Source organism: Nannospalax galili, unplaced genomic scaffold (assembly GCF_000622305.1).
Source record: "Nannospalax galili isolate Female #2095 unplaced genomic scaffold, S.galili_v1.0 scaffold179, whole genome shotgun sequence".
NCBI classification, from domain to species: Eukaryota; Metazoa; Chordata; class Mammalia; order Rodentia; family Spalacidae; genus Nannospalax; species Nannospalax galili.
The window spans coordinates 1,243,681-1,249,292 of NW_008342627.1; positions in this window are offsets into that span (position 1 = coordinate 1,243,681).

Below are 5,612 nucleotides of genomic sequence, written 5' to 3' on the forward strand. Positions count from 1 at the left end.
TGCCTCTATTTTTCCCTAAGGTTCAGAACTTTTCACTGGGGATCGTCCAGTGTAGCATTGAAATCAGTTATGACCGAAGCAACTGACAGATGGGGAAAGGAGGGAAGTTTTGCTGCTGTTTTTCAGAGTTTATAGAACCAGATAAAGAAAACTCAGTCCAGAGTGTAACTGCAGTCTTGACACAGGTACACAGCTCTGACTCTGAAATAAAGATAAAGACGGTGCTCAGTTAGTGAAGAGAGCAAAACAAAGATCTCCAAAAGACAGGTGGATGGGGCTGGAGAGCCAGCTCAGCAGCTGAGAGTACCAGCTGTTCTTGCAGAGAACTGGGGTTCAGTCCCAGCACCCACATGGCAGCTGACAACTGTCCATAACTCCAGGCCCAGGGGATCCAATGCCCTCTTCTGGCCTCCGTGGGCATTACACACATGGGTGCACTTGCACACAAAGAGGCAAAACATTCACACACATAAAATAAAAATAAACAAAATTTTAAAAAAACACAGGTAGGCAGAGTGTCAGAGCAGTGCACCATGCCCCCTGCTTCCTGGGTCCAGGAATCGAGTTTGTGTCAGAACTGGGTGAGGGCTACTAGGTCATCTCTACAAGATGGAGGCAGCATACTTTATCTTCAATGACACAGACAGAAAGAGGCAGAGCACACCAGAGTCTGGGGAGAGCTGGAAGAAACACTCCTCACATCACATCCAGCTGGAGTTCCATCATAGAATTCATTTTCACTGAACTCCTGTCAGGTCTCAAAACAAATAGTCCTCTACACATGGTCATATGGCTGTACTTCCCAACAGGATGTTATTGATGAGGTCAAACTTCAGCGAAATTAGGCCCGTTCCTAGTTAAGTTCTACAATTCATTCGACCATTTTAGCTATAAAACCTGGAGCAAGTTGCAGCACCACTCTGCCTGGCCTCCTCCTCCAAGAAAGGGTGATGATAGTTAACTCACAGGGCTGTGTGAGAACCTGATGAATCAAAACACAGAGCTGCTTAGAATCCCTTGTGGTAAAGACACGGTCTTAACAGCGTGATCACTGCTACTATCCTGCCATTCCACCATCTCCCTGAAGTCACTCGGGGTGCTAAGATTGTGACTTGAATATTTGAACAGAAGAGTGCATTCTGCAAATGTGAACACGTATTGGGTTTCAGGCTGACAAATTAAACAATGAAACACAGAAATCAGCCACTCTCACTCAGACAAGCAGAGGGCGCAAGGGAGAACTGGATCATTTTAGACATGACCTTGTTAAAGCCTGTTTTTACTAAGCATAAGGAGATGCTCCAGGGGCTGGAGAGATGGCTCAGCGGTTAAGACTGACTGCTCTTGCAGAGGACCCGGGTTTGATTCACAGCACCCACGTGGCGGCTACGAACCATCCTTAACTCCAGCTCCAGGGGAATCCGAAGCCCTCTTCTGACCTCCACGGCATTGCATGACACGGGTCCACTCACATACATGCAGGCAGTACACTCATACACATAAAATAAAGTTAAAAAAAGAGAGAGATGCTCCAAACCAAATGACCCTGTGTAGTGTCTCCTGGGGGCAACAGTAACAGAATGTGGCAGACCAGGTAGCTAACTCCACAGAACTGTTGTTTTCACAGCTCTGGAGGCCCAGTCTGAGGCGGTTTGACCTGCCTGACCACATATCCTTCATTGGTGCCTCACAGATGCTGCTTCTCACATGCGGCATCTCCACCCTCGGGACCTCGTTTAACCTTATCACTTCCTCTAAAGCCCCAATCTCCAAATAACGGTAGCACTGGAGGTTGGGGCCTCAGGTTTTGAACCCAGATGCACAGTCTAGCTGGTACCACGGCTTCACCATGCGCCCTGGGCTCTTTCCCTGATGATTATTTTAATTATTTTGTTTTACTGGGCCACATCAGGCCATTTTCATGCAGGTTTATGACAGTTGAGCGTAGTCCCCTGTTCACCACCAGCAGCCCCCTTCTACCCATCCCTGCTTAGGCCCCTCTGCTCCTCTAGACAGTTTGTTTTTTTAATTTTATGTGTATGAGTGTATTGCCTGCATTTGTAAAAGCGCACCTGTGTCGTGCAATGCCCAAGGAAGACAGAAGAGTAAGTCAGATCCCCTGGAACTGGAGTTATGGATGGTTATTAGTCATCATGTGGGTCCTGGGATTTGAACCTAGGTCTTCTGCAAGAGTAGCCAGTGCATGTAGCCACTGAGCTATCTCTCCAGCCCCCCAGTTTTGATCCTACATGTGTGGCATCTGTACATATCTGGTTATATGTATCTCCAGAACTCACACGTGAAAGCATGTGACCTTGTCTTTCTGTGACTGACTTCTAACCGCCCTGAGAGAGGCGTCTCCTCAGTAGCAGCACGCGTGCATGCTCAGGGAACTCCACCCTGCAGGCTTTGCCTGAGGCGCGCTCCCCTATGTCCTTCTGCTCTCTGCCTGCGCCTGGCCTGGCCTCAGCGGCTTCCTCCAGACAGCCTGTTCCAGCCTTCCCACAGGGCATCCCCTCTGCTCAGCTGAGCGCCAAGCCTGTGCCTTTCAGTTCATTTTCTTCTCTGCCTCAGCTTCCCGCTGAGTTCCCAGAATGCCCACTTTTCCCCTCCGCCTTCACCAGCACCCTTCCCTAGCACAGACACTCAAAAACTGGGATGGATGAGGGCGCATGAGAGTCTGGCTAGATGCTCAGCGGTCAAGAGCATGCACTGCTCTGGCAGAGGGATGGAGTTGGGATCCCATACCCACTGCAGGCAACTCACAACCGCCTTAGCTCCAGTTCTTGGAGATCTGATGTTGTCTTCTGGCCTCTGTGGCACCTGCACACACGTGTGCACACACACATAAATAAGATTTTAAAAAAAGAATAAAGTTTATGGCCCACCAATGATAACCAAGTACAGTCAGTCTGAGCAACGGGGAAGGCTAAACACCAAATGTGCACTGTGGTGATCCACACAGAAAAATTCAGAGGGCTTTCATTTTAAATATTCTGTATTTCTTCTGAAATACAGAATTATGTTCATTTTCATAGTAACATATAAAATTTACTTTTTATTTTACTTTTACTTTTTGTGTGCATGTATATAAGTTCACCATGTGTGTACAATGCCCGCAAAGGCCAAGAACGGCATCGCATCCCCTGAAACTAGAGTTACAGATGGTTGTTAGGCTCCATGTGGGTACTGGGAACTGAACCCCAGCTCTCTGGAAAAGCAGCCAGTGCCCTTACCTTAACCATTGATCCAGTCCCCATAACCTTTCCAGTCCCCATAAAATTTATTTTTAAAAGACAGGCTCTCTCTCTCTCTCTCTCTCTCTCTCTCTCTCTCTCTCTCTCTCTCCCAAGCTGGCTGCAAACCCCAGAGCTCAAGCAGTTCTCCTGCCTCAACCTTCCAAACAGCTGGGACTATAGACACAGGCAGCTCTGCCAGATGCATTCATTTTGGAATAAGAAAGGTCATTAGAGACTGGGGATATAGCGCCTTCAGTCAAGTGCTTGTCTGGCATGCGCAGAGCCCTGGCTCCCATCCCCAGCACTGAAAATGAGGTGTGGTAGCCCACACCTGTAATTATATAAAAGTATAAAAGTCCTTTATAGGACATATATATAATTCTGGATGGAGAGGTGAATGAGTGGTTAAGAGCACTGGCTGCTCTTACATCGGACCCAGGTTCAGTTCTCAGAACCCACAGGGCAGCTGACAACTGTCCTCATTTCAGTCCCAGGGAATCTGATGACATTTTCTCATCTCCTGGAGCACTGCACAACACAGGTGCACTTACGTGCAAGCAATAAACTCAAACATATAAAATAAAAAATACACATGTAGTACAGACTCAAATGCCTCCATTTTGAGAAGGTGGATGTTAGGAAAGGTGGTTGCTAACCTCAACAGGAGGGTTGAGGGGTGAGCTGAGGAGGGCTGTGAGGCAGGGACAGGTGCAGAAGTGTTCTCCTAAAAAACGACAGTTTGTAAACTAGCTTGACCATTGTGTGTATGCATACGTTTTCGTGTGTGTGAGCACATGTGTGCACATGAGTGTGGAGGCCAGGTGTCTTCCCTTATCTCTCTCCACTTCACTGTTTGAGGCAGGGTCTCTCACTGAACCGGAGCTTGACTGGTCTGACTGGCCAGCAAGCTCCAGGGCTCCTCCTGTTTTTGCCTCTCCACCTCAGGGTTACAGACAAGCAAGGACATGCTGGGGTTTATGTGGATCCTGGGGTCAAACTCAGGTCTTCATGCTTGAGTAGCAAGCACTTTACTGGATGAGCCATCTCTCCAGCCCCCGAGTTGATTATTTAAGCTACATACACATATAGTGGATAATAAAAACTTCATTTTTCTTTGAGACGGGGTCTCACTATATAGCCCTGGCTGGCCTGGAACCCACTATGCAGACCAGGCTGGCCTCGAACTCACAGAGCTCCATCTGCCTCTGCCTCCCAAGTGTTAGAATTAAAGGCATGCACCATCATATGAGGCCCAGGAAATAAAAACTTGTAAAAATTTTTAAAAAGTTGTACATGCTAAATGCCATACACTTCTTTGGCATTGAAAAAAAAAACAAGCCTGTAGTACAGTCCATTTTGAAACATGACTTTTAGCATGTATCAAGTCTGTGACTTACCGTCTCTTATTTTCCTCTCCTCATCTTCACCAACCATATAGAAAGTCGTCCTAGAATTCCAGGGGATAGGGAGAAAGAATAGGGATTGTTTTCAAAATTAAAAAAGCACAAAATCTCTCAGTTACAATTAAGTGAAGATAAATTTTAGTATAATGCATGGTTATATGATTGAGGAAAGAAGGTAAAATCTACTTTATTTTGAGAGAGAGGGGGGGAATACACGCTCAGTCTCCTTATGCATGCACACAGGATCTACACAAACTGAACAGGCACACAGACACTCAATCACACACATACAAGGACACATATAGTCCCACTAAGAAAAGTCTCCGATATTTATGTTCATTACATTTACTGTACAACTGTGCAACCTAAATCATTACTGGTTTCTTTGACACAGGAATCCAGGCAGATCAGGAGGCTTGCCTCCCCAGACCCCACTACCACAGAACACAGCCAGTGTTGTCCTCTGGGAGAGAAGGAAGCCATTTAAATTCAGGGAACAGACTCTCAAGAATGGAAAGCTATTTTTAGCTCAAACTGTAGCTTAATTTGGAAACCAGGCAGCTGAGCTCCTGCCATTTTCCTGGGTTGACTTTTTTTTAATGGCACTGGGTGTCTGCACACATGAACACGGCTGTCTCCATAAGTGGTATTTGGAACATTTCAAAATCCATCACTCAAAAGCTTGCTGAAAAAAGTTCATGCTGGAGCTTTGAAAGTTTTGTTCTTGGCAGACTGTTGTTCTTAAATTCATGGTGTATGGCTGTCCTGCTTTGTTTCTCCATTGCTGTGACAAAACACTCTGACCACTACCAACTTGGGGAGGAAAGGGTTTATTCAGCTTACATCTTCCAGGTCGCAGTTCATCAGGGAGCCCAAGGTAGGAACTCAGGGCAGGAACCTGGAGGCAGGAGCTGGAGCACAGGCCATGGCGGAATGCTGCTTACTGACTTGCTCCCCTGGCCCCTGCTCA